This window comes from Balaenoptera physalus (assembly GCF_965194825.1).
Source record: "Balaenoptera physalus genome assembly, chromosome: 1".
Taxonomy (NCBI): Eukaryota; Metazoa; Chordata; class Mammalia; order Artiodactyla; family Balaenopteridae; genus Balaenoptera; species Balaenoptera physalus.
This window is the reverse complement of record NC_138882.1, coordinates 97,257,728-97,274,672: the sequence shown is the minus strand read 5'-3', so window position 1 is coordinate 97,274,672 and position 16,945 is coordinate 97,257,728.

The window sequence follows — 16,945 nt, the reverse complement described above, 5'->3', positions numbered from 1 at the left end:
CATAGATTGGGAGTGGGACTCAAATCACCAAGCGTTAGGACCTCCACAGGAAACTTTGGATAGCTAGAGATTTCAGAAGGTTAAGCTCAGATATCCTGTCAATATGGAGATGGTTGACAGGTCTATAAATCATGTTTGCTCCGGAGCTGTGGTCCTGCTTAGCAGGTGGTGAGCATGGGAGGAATCTGAAGGGTGAGCTGACAGAAGTGAGTCAGTCAGGACCTAGTGGGGCAGCAGTACTTCCTGCCTCTCTTGTTAATTTTTAGGACATTAAATTAGAGGTAAAGAATTGTTGGCATGGGAGAGCTCTCCAGACAGAAAACTGAATTGCCTAGGTGCCCCCGACACCAATATCCCCACACCCTTCTCAGATCTCTGGTTTCCCACCCTGCCCCACCCCTGGTGAAGTCCATTAAGAACTTAATCCAAAGGGATCTGAAAGGAAGGACGGGGTTATTTAGTTCCACTAAGTGTTCCCTGCTCCTCCCTGCCCCGAACACAGATGGATGTGGGGAAAGGAGGCTTCAGAGGTAGAATTAGCTCTCCCAGCTCTACTCTCTGAATCCCAGCTGAAAGCCCGTTTTCTCATCCTTATTCCTAGGGAATACTGACCTCCCCTCACTCTTGCCTCTCCTCCCATCCTTCCATCAGCTTAGGTCACTCAAGTGCTATGGGTTTCTGACACTGCCAGCTCCCAGCAGCTCCATTCTGATCTCGATGCTAATAGGCTGATCTACTTTCCCCAGTATGGCGGCTCTCTCAGCTGATGCCGGCTCCCCTGATCTTTGCTTTACTCAACCACCTCTTATCTCTCAGAGACCGTGAGGTGAATATGAGAGAAAGCAGTAGTTGGACTGGCCTTAGACAGTAGGCAAGAACCATAATGCGTGCCAGTTATTCAGCTATTGTCTCTCAGCTGCAATCCTATCCTTCTGTCCTTTACTTTGTGATGCTGGGGCAAGAACTGTGAAAACTACTTTTCTGCTCAACTATCTAGCACCCTGTTAGGTTCTGCCAGTAGGGCTCGCCAGAGGTAGACTGGAAGGCAGAAGGGATATAATTTTCCTCTGTTTCCTGTTTCTGTCAGCATCACCTAGTCTTGCTTTTTCACAGCAGCTGAGGCAGTTCTTTCAGTAGCAGCCGTTGGTTCCAATTTGCAATTGCTCCTCCTCTGTTCACCTTCTAAATGTTGGGTGCTCCAGGTTCAGGGGTCCAGTCCTGCATGCCCATCATTTTCTGTGAACACATTCTCCGTGAATGATTTCAGCTGGTTTATGGATTTATGTGCCAGATATTCTGATGACTCTCAAATCTGTATCTCTAGCACTGACCCTTCCCTACACTCCATATTTGAAAATGTTAGATGTGTAAGTCTAACATTTAAGTTAGATGTGTAATCTGCATCTTCAATTTAAATGTCCAAGCATAATTTTAAATTTCTTCTCTTCCAAACAAGCTTCTCCTTTTGTCCACCTCATCTCAACTGACCACACGTCACCACCTTCCCTACATCACCCCAGTATAAGCAAGCCTCAGCTCAGAGTGAGCTGGGTAGAAAATTGGGAAAGCTCTTGCAGTAAAGCTTCTAGAGTGCACAGTTATAGAGTCTCAGGGCACAGTGACTTTCTCCCTGAATGAAAAGAAACTTTGGATAACAAATCTGTTGGGAGTGAAACCAGAACTATGAAATGAAGGGGCCGGGAGGGGACACTCGTAAGAAGTGGGATGGAAGGAAACTAAAAAGGGAAAGTTGCCCTTTTGGATGACCTCAGCCTCCCTGCCTGTCAGGGGTCTCGTGCTCCCTCTCATTACTTGTACCAGCTAGGACTGTGTGCTGTGCTGGGACGATAGCCCGTAATTATTCATAATGACTTCACAGGGCTCAGCCCAGGTAGGCGCCCAGGCATTTCAAGATAATGGCTTTCCTTCTCTTTTTATTCTGAGTGTGCTAGCTCCCTACATGGAGTGAAAGTTGCTTATTGAAAGTGCCTTTGATAATTAGGTTGGTCCTGGCTTCATTAAACACTGATAAGCTTCCTGCTTCTGGGTCCAGACCAGAAAAGGAGCCAAAAAACTGGATTCTCCTTTAAATGAGTCCCTGGGATGCAGGTGCTTCCCTCGCCTGTTCCTGGGTTGAGCTGAGGGGAGAGGAAAGGCAGGTCCCCGTGGGACAACAGCAGGAGGGCTTTCTCCCATGCACACCAACCACATACTAAGCCTCGATTTTCTTATCCGTTATATGGAGCTTAGAACCTAAGAATGTCAGAGCTAAAAGGGACCTCAGGTGTATCGATGCCTACACCTTTACCCTATAGAGGAAAACATACAGCTATGGAGGCCCAGAGAGGGGATGGAACTTGCCCAAGGTCACACATTTCAGCTGTACCAAAGCCGTGCTCAGAACCCAGGTCTTTTTTGGTTGCTCAAGGCTCAGTGATCCCTGATGTACCTCAAAGGATTATCATGGGACCTTAGAAAGTGAAAGAGAGAAGATAAAGTGGTGTGAAAAGCGAGACACTCCACGCAGAGGTGAGGGGTTCCTGTCTGGGGGTGAGGATGGGGGGTGGAGAGAGGAGGTTCAGGAGTCTCCTGGGTTCCAGCCTCACCTACCAGGCACGCGAGCATGGCCAGCTCATTCGGCCCCCTTGAGTCTCATGACCTGCCCTGCTTACCTCACAGGGCCCTGGGGAAGAGGGCGTGAGGTGAGAAAGGAGACTTGTGAAAGTGCCTTAAGAAAAAAAGCCCATCAAACTGTTGCAGGAAGGGGGACCCCTTCCAGGGCCCGAGAGTGGGCTCTCGTCTGACACTTGGAAATGAATTGTCCGAGGAGACACACGTGCTGACAAAGCAAGAGACTTTACTGGGAAGGGGCGCCCGGCGGAGAGCAGGAGGGTAAGGGAACCCAGGAGGACTGCTCTGTCACGTGACTCGCTGTCTTGGATTTTATGGTAACGGGGTTAGTTTCCAGGTTGTCTCTGGCCAATCATTCTGACTCGGGGTCCTTCCCAATGGCGCGCACATCGCTCAGCCAAGATGGATTCCAGAGAGAAGGATTCTGGGAGGTTGGTAGGACATACGGCCTGGAGTCTCCTCTCTTATTGACCTTTCCTGAATTCTTCCGGTTGGTGGTGGCTTGTTAGTTCCGCGTTCCTTACCAGGACCTCCTGTCACGAGAAAACTCATGCAAACGGTTACTGTGGTGCCTGGCCCGGGTGGGCAGGTTCAGTCAGTGGTTCCCCTAACAAAACTGCATGAAAGGCTGGCTTTGTGCTCACTCCCTCCTCTGCCTGCCCCGAAGTCACCACCAGGAGGCCAAGGGCGATGCTCGGAGTGCGGCCAGGCGCCCACCTCGATCGGCATCAGCAAGTCACTCTTCCACTTGCTCCCCGAATTACTGAGCTCTCCTGCCCAACCCAGCCCCAGACCTTTGACAACATTAAACCTTTCAATAGGCCTGGGCCTTGGCTTAGGAGACAGCGTTTCCTTATTGTCCCTGACACCCTCCCCACTGTTCAGAGACCAGAACACCGTGGAGAAGGCCCATCTCCACGTTCCCCTTGGCTGCGGATCATGGTGATGGACTCCACCTGGGTCCTAATTCGGGAACAGGCCCGGCTCTCAGCCCAGCCCTGAACTCGTCCCTTGGCCTGAGCTCTTCCATCTATCCCTGCCTGCCGAGCACTTGCTGAATATCTGATACCCTTCTCCCAGCCAGCCCATGGCAGTCCTGGGGCTAGAAGGCTCCCCAGGAGGCCATTCTGTCCCTTCTGCTCTCAGGCTGGTGCAGACAGATGCGTAGACAGTTGTTAACTGCAGCTCTGTCTTGCCCCGACTCCCACCCCTGTCTCCTGCCCAGGGAATTAAGGCCCAGAGGGTTAATGCTTGGGTGTCCGCATCAGTCCTGGGGAAACTTTTGTGTGGACTATCTGGAAGGTGCTGGTTGTTTAGAGGCCCCAGAGGAAGAGCCTAGGGAGAGGGTGGGAGAACCATTGTGGGGTGGGGTCAGGAAGGGAAAGCCCTCCGGCGCCGGGACCCAGAGGATGAAGGGCTGTGCTGTGTGGGCTCAGGAGGGTCCAGCTGAGCTGAACAGGATCCTGCCTGCTTCTGCACATCTCATTGGCACGCGTTTGTTTGTGGGTCCTGCCTGGATTAACCAAGAGTCCAGCCCTCCTCCCCACCCCACCTTGCCGGGGCCCAACCTGCAGAAGGCTTTGGTCTGCCCACCCCACACTCCTCCTTCCTCCCCAAAACCTCTTCTGGGTGTCTCCCACCCACCTTGGCCCCTCAACCAATACTTGTTGAATGAACAATTATTGCTCTGAGCCCTGGAGGAAGGAGTGGGCATTGTCTCCAATGGGCTGTGACCATGGCCTCCATAAAGGCCTAGGGCTGGGGTCCAGGAACGGTGTGGACCCCTCTGCATCCATGCAGTCATGTGGGTGTGTGCTGGGTGAGCTGGCTGGTCAGGCCAGGGCAGGTGCCACCATGAAGGGACAGTGCCATCTAGCTGCACCTGGGACCAGAGCAACAACAGGGTCCTAGGGTTGGCTCAGTCAAGCGACGTCCTCCAGGGAATCCCTGGGCACTGGCCAATTCTTTAGCAGACCAGTGGCCTTTCCTGCCATATAGGAGGTGACACAACCTCAGCTTAATTGGTCCTCAGCTGGGGGACCTGTGCTGCTGAAAGGGGGACCCAGGTCAGACTGAGGATACCCTTGGAGGAGCCCCAGGTGGGGACTAGGCTTATCAAAAGCATCTGGAAAGGGACTTCCCTGGTGGAAGCCCGCGCGCCTAGAGCCCGTGCTCCGCAACAGAAGAAGCCACTGCAATGAGAAGCCCGCGCACCGCAACGAAGAGTAGCCCCCGCTCACCGCAACTAGAGAAAGCCCGTGCGCAGCAATGAAGACCCAATGCAGCCAAAAAGCAAGCAAGCAAGCAAGCACCTGGAAATGTCTGACTTGAGCCAGCTGGGGACCAGGCTGCTTACAGAAGTGGAGTGTCCGGGCCATCGGGTGGCTGTCCTACCGTGTGTCTGTGCTCCGCTGTCCAGAGGGCAGTGCAGCACTTCAGCTGTGGGACAAGTGCACGTCGTCAGGACTGCTGAGGTGCTGGGGCAGGGTCTGCACCATCCTGTCTTCCCCACAGCCTGGCACCATCCTGGCACCACACAGACCCTTGCTCTGTGGCTCTGCCTGGCAGAAGCTGACCAGAATGAGAAGAGCCTTCTAGCAGTCCAGGCGGTCCGGGCACCGAAAGGGCCACTCTCTGAGATGACAAGTCCCTGTCACGGTCAGTGTTCCACCAAGGCCGCCTCAGCCGGGTCAGATGCTAACCATACCACCGCGCTGGGAGGGAGGCTGGGCTAGATGTCTTCTGAGGTTCCTTTAGTTTATGATTCTATAGAATGTAAAATTTTACATTCTTAATTTGTAAAATTACATTCAAATTTAAATTTGCTTAATTTAAATCTCTGTCACAAGTTGGGATGCCTGAGAAGCAAACTCTGAGTTGGAGATAAGTGTGCAGGACATTCATTAGGGAATTCTCTTGGGATTGTCACCTGTGGAAGAGGGTTTGGCAACAGGGTTGACCAGAGGGAGGTGAGCCGCACTGCAGTCTGAACAACTGCCCGGCCAACCCTCCCAGGAGCAGAGGAGCTGACAAAGCTCTCAGAGGTGACCCAAATCGAGGTGAGAATGCTGGGCCTTAGGACCCCATGTTAATTGTCACTGGGTGTAAGCTGGCTGGTCACACCTGCCAAGGTGTGACCTTGGGCAATCCAGAAGGGCGGCAGCTGAGGCTGTCTGCTGGCAGCCATCCCAGCAGCTGGGGAGTGTCCTGCATGCCTGGGGCGGAACCTGGGCCACAGGGCATCACAGCATCTACCACTATTCCTGTGGTGACATTTTAGGCAGCAGTGAACCAAGCAAGAATGGTGGATTTGGGGCAACGGACTCTGCCCAGTGTTTCTAGCCCCTGCTCAGGATCATCTCCCTGCGGGCGATGGCCGGAGTCCTGGAGGCAGTGGTCTTCCCCTCCACGCTCCTCTTCTCCGCCTCTTCTGAGAGGAGGTGTGGCTGGAGGTCTGGGGGGAGACAGTGGGAGCAGGAGGCTGCCCAGGGATCAGAGGGCTTCGCTTTAATTGCCAACAATTAGATCCAAGGGAAATCAGCTCATTTCCATTCTCACCATGCAGGGGCCCTAATTAAGATTTAAACTCATGTTTCCTTTTTTCTTTTTAAAATTTCCTTGGTAGGTAATTAACTTTTCCTTTCTGTGGGTAAGCAATTAATCAATGCTGTGTTAGTGACGGTGGAGGTCAGAGCGCTGTGATTTGCTTGGGAGTTTGTTTCTTTCACTTACTTCTACTTTCCAGAAGAAGTAGCTGCAGCAGGGGAGGGAGCAGGGGGAAGAAGGAAAGATGCTGTAGTGAGCATCTGCTGTGCAGCTGACCCTTTGTTAGGATTCTCATGAAGTCCTTACAACATGGAATCCTTACAACAAGGAGGGTGTAAACGGTTTTCCCTGGAGCAGCTGAGCAGCTGAGCGCAAAGGTGTCCCTATCTAAGTGAGCTTTCCCTCAAGAGGGGCCAGCTGAATGCTTCCTGGGGGCCTAAATTGGTTCCTGGACCCAATTGCAGCATGTGGGGGACTGTGTGTGTGTGGGGTATCTCCCAACCAATAAGCAATTCTCCGAGGCCATGTGGGTGTCCTACATACAATTGAACTCGATTCTGACACTATCTACCCAGAGACAGTATCAGATTCCACAGCTTAAGGGCTCCTACAAGACTTCCCCCCACGTCACCCCACTCTCCTGCCCTTCAGACACCAGCTGCTAGCCCAGGTTGTTAACTGGACTTCTGACAACAAGCTATAGATTGGAGGTTCCAAAGACATCCTCCTTGGGTTGGATTAATTTGCTAGGTAGGCTCACAGAACTCAGAGAAACATTTTACTCACTAGATTACCAGTTTATTATGAAAGGATATGACTCAGGAACAGCCAGATGGAAGAGATGCATAGGGCAAGGAAGGTATGGCAGAAGGGCACGCAGCTTCCATGCCCTCTCCAAGTGCCACTCTCCTGAGCTCTCTATGTGTTCACCAACCCAGGAGCTCCCTAAACCCTCTCCTTTGTTTTTTTGTTTTTTGTTTTTTTTGGCTGCACTGCACAGCATATGGGGATCCTAGTTCCCCAACCAGGGGTCGAACCCACGACCCCTGCATTGGAAGCCAGTATTCTTAACCACTGGACTGCCAGGGAAGTCCCTCCTTTTGGGTTTTTATAGAGCTTCATTGCACATTCATGACTGATCAAATTGTTGGCTGTTGGTAATTGATTCAACCTCCAATCCTTCTTCCCTCCCTGGAAGTCGGTGGGTGGGACTGAAAGTTCCAACACTTTATTCACACGGCAGGCTCCTCTGGTAACCAGCAGCCAACCTTTGGTGCTGTTCAAAAGTCATCTCATTAACATAACAAAAGACACCTTTGTCTGCCCTCCTCAATTAGGAAATTCCAAGGGTTTTAGGAGGTCTGTGCCAGAAACGGGATGGGTATGAAGACCAAATATATGTTTCTTATCATAAATCACAATATCACAGGGCCTGAAAGCTCCTCTGGCTGAGTTGGGCTGGGGTCCATGGGCATGTGGGTCCTCCCACTGCCAGCCTCAGTGCCTGGGAGCCTCTCTTCTCTCCCAAGGCGCTGGGTCCACCTCCCCACAGCACATACCTGAGGGAGAACATGTGGATCAATAGGATTTTGTGTAACTTGCAAGTGAGAGTGTAAAATTGGTGCAACCATCTCGGAAAATAATTTGACGTTGTCTTATTTGCATATCCTAGGACGCAGCATCCTATGCTTAGGTATAAATGTGGAGAAACTTGCACACATGTACCAGAAGACATGGACCCAAGAGATAGCATCATTTTTCAAACAGGAGTGGAAACAACCCAAATGTCCATCCACAGGAGAATGGATAAATAAAGAATGTTGAGGCAACCCAGAAATAAGAATGCCAGAAGCAGCTACCCCTCCAGAGGAGGGGAACAAAAGGGAAAAGAAGAGCTTTATAGAAGCTTGAATCTTGGAGGGAGCACCACTTACTACTTACAGCCAATCATTTCTATAAAGATCAAAAAAGCAAATGAAACAAACATATCATTTAGACATATGTGCCTATGTGGCAAAACTTTTTGAAAAGCAAAGGAATGATAGACACAAAATTCAAAATGGGGTTAGCCTCTCACACAGGGAGGCAGAGGGTAGATGACAGGAGACGTGATGTTCTGGTTCTTGTGTGAGTGGTGGGTTCATGGGTGTTGATCATATTTTGTTGTTTTTTAAAATTTTGTTTTTAACATTAAAAAAATTTTGGTGGTGGGGGAGTCCACTGGTGGTCCAGTGGTTAGGACTCGGTGCTTTCACTGCCATGGCCCCAGGTTCAATCCCTGGTCGGGGAACTCAGATCCCGAAAACTGCATGGCCAAAAAAAAAAGAAAGAAAAAAAAAAGTTTTGTGATAGCTAGCCTCTAAGAAGGTCCCCAGCGATCCCCACTTCCTGGAATTCATATTCCCTCCCACTTTGTTCTAGTGCCACACGGCTTTCAGGATCTTAGTTCCCGGCCCCAGCAGTGAAAGAACCAAGTCCTAACCACTGGACTGCCAGGGAACTCCTGGTAGGTCACTTCTGAGGTTGGGTTTTAATATTTTGGTTTCTCTTGCTCTCTTTCCCTGGGAGCATTTGCTCTGGGGGAAGCCAGCTGACATGTCGCCAGCAGCTTTATGGGGAGGCCCAAAGGCAAGGAACTAAGGGCTTTCGAGGAAGCCAGTGTGAGTGAACTTGAAAATGGAGCCACCCCAGCTTTCAGATGACCACAGTCTCAGCCAGTGTCTTGACAGCACCTGCATGAGAGACCCTGAGTCAGCGCCACCCAGCTAAGCTGCTCCTGGATTTCTGACCATCGGAAACTGTGTGAGGTAATAAATGTTTGCTATTTTAAGTTGCTACATTTTAGGGTAATAGGTTACATAGGGTTAGATAACTAATACATACTCTTTGATATGAATAGAACATTGAATTTTAAAATATAAGTGAGAAAACATTCAGAGGTAAAAGAAGGAGGGAATGTAGCTTGGAGGCAGGCCAGTTGGAGTAGTGGGCGTGGGCAGTGGCACAGCCATGACGTCCGTGGGACAGCGGGGCCCGGGGTTCCGGCAGGAGGGCAGCGCGGGTGCAGGAGGAGGAGAAGGAGGGCAGCCTGGGATCCTGGCGGCGGGGCTGCAGGGCCGCTCTCGACCACACGAGGGCACCCCACACCGCCACATCCAGCCTGGGGGTGGCAGGAAAGGAGGGAAGCGCGGGTGGGGGAGAGGCCTTTTGGGGAGGTTGGGGTGGGGGTGAAGCATCCTGTGATGCAACGCTGAGACCCTCACATGGGATTTGGAAGGTGGAAGGGAGCCAGAGGCCACCTTCCTAATGCTTTGGCTGCTCCCTTCTGGCAAACAGGGTCATACAGATGTGCATCTTCTCCTGCAGTGCTGTCCAGTGTGTGGTCCCTACCCCCGGCAGCAGCAGTGGAGGCCCTGCCTGCTCCTTGGATCCCCAGGATACACTTGTATCCTGAATTCAGGAGTGCCAGGGCAACCTCCAGATGCTCACCTTCCTCTCCTGCCGAGGACGAGGGAGCAGACCCTCTGGAGACTCAGCCTTACCCCCTCCCCTCCCCCATCCAGCCATCCCATTAGCACCTAACCCCCGGTATCAAGTCACTCTCTGCTCAAAATACCTTGAGTGGTTCCTGTTTCCTGTGCTAAACTCTGGCTGATACAACTGTTGTTATCCTTATTTTACAGATGGGGAAACCGAGGCACAGAGAAGCAAAGTGATCTTCCCAGAGCCACACAGCCAGTGGGTGGTAGGGCCAGGCTCCAAACCCAGGTCTTTCTGAGCCCCGAGCCCACTGCACCATCTTGCCTGGTGAATATGTGTTGGTGTTGCCGGATGTGGGAGGAGGCCCGGTGAGCTTTTAGGCGGTGGGCTGGGCTGACACCCATGGCAGGTCCTGAGCAGGTCCCCAAGGTGTCTGTTCCTTCCTGAGACGCACAAGCGGCTCAGGTTCTTGGGGACTGACCCTGAGGCTGGGGCTGTGGGATGTGTGGGGCAGGGAGGCTGCTGAGAGCCAAGCCGTCTGGGCACCGCGTCACTTCCCAGGGATGGAGCCCATCAGCAGTGTCTGGAGAAACACTTAAGTGACCAGTGCAAAATCAAATTAGGGAGATGGTGAGGTGGAGGTGTCACCAGGCCCGGAGGCCGTCTTGGGCGGCACCACCTCGGTGAACTTGTAGTGGTTTGTTCTTGTCAGTTCCCCAGGGTTGAATGGAGCCTGAGCACCTGACAGACACATGATCATTCACTCACCTGAGGCCACACGCCAGGTTGCCTAGTGGGGAGTTCTGGCCGGAGGGTATCTGTCATCTGGACTGGAATGTCCTTCCTGCGTGCTGAGCATTTTTGCTCCCTTTGGCTGATAGAACTATGGGTGGGGGAGGTGAGGCACGTGCTACGGGTGGGGAGAAAAGTAAAGCCAAAGGAGTTGGTTGATGCTTCAAGTGTTTAAAAGAACACAGGTCCTTGGCTACCTCTGAGAGCACTGAGCAGGGCAGCTTGTGTGCCAGTCCCCACCCAGGGGAGATCCGTCTCTTGAGTCTTCATTCACTCATTCATTTATTCATTATTTTATACCTTCAGCACATACTTGAATGCTACCACATACCACATCCTTGACTGCATACCAGAGATGGAATCTTCAGATACTCAAAGTCCCTGCCTCATGGAGCTTACATTCCAGGTGGAACACATTTTACTGTGCTTCCTTGTGTTCTCTTTTGACACATTTCTTTAGGCAGATAATACATTTTCTTCTCAATAATTTTAGATGTACTACCCCAGCCTCTGGTTGCCTCTTCTATAATCAGACCCAGAGAATTGGGTTCAAGGAATAGGGACATTCACTTCCTACTCGATACTAACCCATGTTCACCCAAAGGGGAGAGAGGGAGGGAGAAGGTTGGGGAGTGGGGTGGGCGTAGAACACAGATGTCTCTTCATTCATTTCTCCAAGGCAGCCCATAGGCCCAGAGGGATGTCCTCTGCCCTCTGCCCTCATCAGACCTGGGCTTGGGAAACACTCTGCCCTTGATTCACTTTTGAGTCCTTGGAGTTCAGCTCCTGACTTTTGGGGTTCTCATCACATTGTGTTATAAGTACTGATACCCTTTTATTGCCCCCAACAGACAGAAAGGGTTTTTTTTTTTTTTTTAAAGTAAGCAGGAGCCTTCTTCCTTTTTTACAAAAATTATTTATTTATTTAGGCTGCGTTAGGTCTTCGTTGCTGCGCGTGGGCTTTTCTCTAGTTGCGGTGAGCAGGGGCTACTCTTCGTTGTGGTGCGTGGGCTTCTTATTGCTGTGGCTTCTCTTGTTGCAGAGCACGGCCTCTAGGAATGCGGGCTTCAGTAGTTGTGGCACGTGGGCTCAGTAGTTGTGGCTCACGGGCTCTAGAGCACAGGCTCAGTAGTTGTAGCACACAGGCTTAGTTGCTCCGCAGCATGTGGGATCTTCCCGGACCAGGGATCGAACCCATGTCCCCTGCATTGGCAGGCAAATTCTTAACCACTGTGCCACCAGGGAAGTTCAGACAGAAAGTTTCTTATTCAACATTCTATCTTCCTAGCCCAGCCCAGGGCCTGATTCATAGCCTGTTAATACGTGGTTGCTCAATTAAGATAATTTGTACAATTTCAAAGCCTTGTTGGTTCTACTGCTGGTCTCTACACACCTATCTCTGGTTTTTCCTTTCTAAGAGAGATGCCATCCTTCCCCTACCTACCTACCCCCATCCAACAATTTAGGGCCCAGCTGACATGCCATCTCTTCCAGGAAGCTTCCTCAGCCCTCCAATCAAAAGGGATGTCTTTTTGCTCACTGTCTCAAGAAGTTCACACTCTGGTGTGTATGACGATGGTGGTTCAGAAAAGCAAGTCACAGTGATAAGTGTTGTTTATGATAGAGGTAATGATCATAGTGAATACTGAGTGTTTACTCTAGGTCAGGAAGGATTTTACTGCCATTGCCTTGTTTAATCCTCATAGCAACCTTCTAATGGAATTCTGCTGTTATTCCCATTTTACAGATGTAGAAACTGAGGCTTAGAGAAGTTAAATGCCGTGCCTGGGGAGTCACAGCTGGGGAGGGTCTGAGCTGGAATTTAACATCAAGGTTTATTCTCTTAATAACTATTGCACTCTAGCCATGAAGAGACATCAGAACCCAAAAAGGGCCATTGAGAAAATTTGGGGAGTGTATCAGTCAGGATTGTGCAGAGAACAGAATCACTAAGAATGATATGAAATAAGCAATTTATGATAAGAATTACACCTTACGTAATTGTGGGAACCGGTGAAGGATTCCGTGGAAGGTTGTGGTCCCTGCATCTGGCTTGGGCCTGAAATTGCTGTATACCTGCAGGGACAGGATTTGGGAAGAAAAACTGGAGGTGAGGTTGGGGAGAACAAGGTCAACAAGCCCCATAAGAACAAACCAGAACCCATGTCTCTCCCTTACTGCCTCCAGCCTTGACGACCCAGGTGACCTGCAGCAGAAGCTGCTGGTGCCATTTGGCCTGGAGCTGCACAGGTAGGTGGCCCCGGACTTGGAGGGAGCTGGAGCAGCTGTGAGCTTGGCTACTGTCCGGGCAGTGCCAACAGGCTGAACAAGCAGTTAAGTGTCAAGGTTGCAATAGTACCTCATTTTGGCAGTGTTACACAAAATCATCTAAAACTTAGAAATAGGGCAAAGGATGATTATGTGTCCTTTCAAAGTCCTCCTTGGATGGATCCTTGACCAGTGGACCTACCTACAGATTATTAATTCTCTAGGTTCTAGAATCCAGGAGAATAAACCTTCTTTAAAAAAACATTTTTTTTTAATGAAGTATAGTTGATTTACAACACTGTGTTAATTTCTGCTGTACAGCAAAGTGATTCAGTTATACATATACATGCATCTTTTTCATACTCTTTTCCATTATGGTTTATCACAGGATATTGAATATAGTTCCCTGTGCTGTACAGTAGGACCTTGTTTGTCCATTCTGTATATAGTAGTTTGCATCTCCTAATCCCAAACTCCTAATCCATCCCTTCCCCACGCCCCTTCCCCTTTTGGCAACCACAAGTCTGTTCTCTATGTCTGTGAGTCTGTTTCTGTTTTGTAGATAGGTTCATTTGTGTCATATTTTAGATTCCACATATAAGCAATATCATATGGTATTTGTCTTTCTCTTTTTGACTTACTTCACTTAGTCTGACAATCTCTAGGTCCAACCATGTTGCTGCAGATAGCATTATTTCACTCTTTTTTATGACTGAGTAGTATCAGGAGAATAAACCTTTGCTATCTATTTCCTATTGTTTAGGGCCCAGGCTCTGGGATGCTCTGTGTTCACTCACAGTTTTTGCCTTGCAGAGATGCAAATGATCCCTCGTGCAGTAAAAATATATAACCCTGGCAGGAGCTCAGCTGAGACAGGAGCAACAGAACTGTCAGGTGTCAGAGTAGCCAGTTAAAGCAACCAGCCCTAAATGGAAGAGGTAAGCCTGTAACCAATTGCTGTGATGGTGTAAACAAGAAGCTAAAACTGAGGAAGCAGCAGCTCTCCCTGTTCCATTTTCCTGAAGCTCAGGTGGGTGAGCACAGATGTGGGGTCATCTCACTATTGAGGGAGCGCCCAACAAAAGGTTCCAGCAGTTTGATGGACTCTGGTGTTGGGGAAGGGTGAGCTGGGGAAAGACCTGGGCACTGAGGACTGGTTTTCCCCTCCCCCCTCCCCTGCCCGCAAGGAGGCCTGGGCAGAAGTGCCTGAGGAGAACCTCAACCGAGGCCTCAGATAAAGAGACCTGGGAATGAAGGCAGTGGCTGAGGAATGTAAATGTGTGAAAGAGCAAAGGTTAGTTAGTTGTATTGTTATCTCTAAGTTTGCAATCATTCCGGCATTCCTTTTTTCATCGACTATATTGTTTCTTGAATTTTCCTTTGAACTGGATTTACTATTCTGCTAGTTCCTTCGTTAAGGAGTTAAACTAATCTTTGCCACATGCTCCTTATATATGTGTATGATGGGCATGTTTTAACCTCGTCATGGTTATACTTTGACAGTAGCAGTGTTGAGGGTGGATTGGAAGTGAGGAGTAAGACCCCAGGCAGGGGGGGTCCTTTGGAGGGTATTTCAGGAATTCTGATGAGTGTGTGAGGGCCTGACCCAAGGCTGTAGCAGGGAAAACAGGTGAGGAGGAGGTGGAGAGGGGAGACACTGAAGCACAACAACTTTTGGGTGTTGGTAAGTGATGAGAAGTAAGCAGGAGGGATTCCTTCCATGTGGGAGAGGCTAAGAGTTCTCCAGAGCTTCCAGCTCAGAAAACTAGCCCAGCAGGTCCAAGTCTTCCTTGGCTTGTGCTTATCCTCAGCATCTGAGGAAGTGGATAATGCTTAGAATTTACCTGGTTCTAGGACTGAGGCAGTGGTTGTTACTAAATGACTCTACAGCCTCAGGGGATTAATAGGTACAAACCACTATGTAAAAAATAGATAAGCTACAGGGATCTATTGTACAGCACGGGGAATATAGCCAATATTTTTAAATAACTATAAATGGAGTATAACCTTTTAAAATTGTGAATCACTACGTTGTACACCTGAAACCAATATATTGTAAATTAACTGTACATCAATTTAAAAAAAAAATCATTGACGCTTGGTTCCACCCTAATCTGACTTATCTGGTCTTGGGTGTGTCCAAGCGATCAGAATTTTTATTTATTTCTTTTTCTTTTTTTAGTTGAGGTACAGTTGATTTACAATATTGTATGAGTTTCAGGTATACAGTAACATGATTTGGGTATATATTTGTTTTGATTCTTTTCCATTATAGGTTATGATAAGATATTGAATATAGTTCCCTGTGCTATACAGTAAATCCTTGTTTTTTATCCACTGTATATATGGTAGTCTCTGTCTGTTAACCTTATACTTGTAATTTATCCCTCCCCCCTTCCCCTTTGGTAACCATAAATATGTTTTCTATGTCTGTGAGTCTATTTCTGTTTTGTAAATAAGTTCATTTGTATCATTATTCTAGATTCCACATATAAGTGATATCATGTATTATTTGTTTTTCTCTCTCTGACTTCACTTAGTATGATAATCTCTAGGTCCATCCACGTTGCTGCAAACGGCATTATTTCATTCTTTTTTTACAGCTGAGTAATATTCCTTTTTTATTTTATATATATATATATATATATATATATATATATATATATATATATATATATATGCCACATTTTCTTTATCCATTCATCTGTTGATGGACACCTAGGTTGCTTCCACGTCTTGGCTATTGTAAATAGAGCTGCTAAGAACATTGGGGTGCGTGTATCTTTTCGAATTAGAGTTTTCATCTTTTCCAGATATATACCCAGGAGTGGGATTGCTGGATCATATGGCAGCTCTATTTTTAGTTTTTTAAGGAACCTCCATACTATTTTCCATAGTGGCTGCACCAATTTACACTCCCACCAACAGTGTAGGAGTGTTCCCTTTTCTCCATACCCTCTCCAACACATTATTTGTAGACTTTTTGATGATGGCCATTCCAAGAGCTGTGAGGTGATATCTCATAGTAGTTTTTTTTTTTTTTTTTTTAAAGTGTTATTTATTTATTTATTTATGGCTGTGCTGGGTCTTCGCTTCTGTGCAAGGGCTTTCCCCAGTTGCGGCAAGTGGGGGCCACTCTTCATCGCGGTGCGCGGGCCTCTCACTATCGCGGCCTCTCTTGTTGCGGAGCACAGACTCCAGACACGCAGGCTCAGCAGTTGTGGCTCACGGGCCCAGCCGCTCCACGGCATGTGGGATCTTCCCAGACCAGGGCTCGAACCCGTGTCCCCTGCACCGGCAGGCAGACTCTCAACCACTGCGCCACCAGGGAAGCCCTCATAGTAGTTTTTATTTGCATTTCCCTGATGATTAGAAATGTTGAGCATTTTTTCACGTGCCTATTGGCCATCTGTATATCTTCTTTGGAGAAATGTGTGTTCAGGGGCTCCCCTGGTGGCACAGTGGTTAAGAATCTGCCTGCCAATGCAGGGGACATGGGTTCGAGCCCTGGTCCGGGAAGATCCCACATGCCGCAGAGCAACTAAGCCCGTGCACCACAGCTACTGAGCCTGTGCTCTAGAGCCTGCAAGCCACAATTACTGAAGCCTGTGTTCCTAGAGCCCATGCTCCACAACAAGAGAAGCCACCGCAATGAGAAGCCAGCGCACCGCAACGAAGAGTAGCCCCCGCTCACCGCAACTAAAGAAAGCCCACGCACAGCAACGAAGACCAAAGGCAGCCAAAAAAGAAAAAGAAATGTTTATTCAGGTCTTCTGCCCATTTTTTAAAAATTAATTAATTATTTAATTTTGGCTGCCTTGGGTTTTTGTTGCTGCGCGCAGGCTTTCTCTAGTTGCAGCGAGCGGGGGCTACTCTTTGTTGTGGTGCTTGGGCTTCTCATTGCAGTGGCTTCTCTTGTTGTGAAGCCCGGCCTCTAGGAGCATGGTCTTCAGTAGTTGTGGCACGTGGCTCAGTAGTTGTGGCTCACAGGCTCTAGAGCGCAGGCTCAGTAGTTGTGGCGCATGGGCTTAGTTGCTCCGCGGCATGTGGGATCTTCCCGGACCAGGGCTTGGACCCGTGTCCCCTGCATTGGCAGGCGGATTCTTAACCACTGTGCCACCAGGGAAGTCCTTCTGCCCATTTTTTGATTGGGTTGTTTTTTTGTTATTGAGTTGTATGAGCTGTTTGTATGTTTTGGAAATTAAGCCCTTGTTGGTTGCATTGTTTG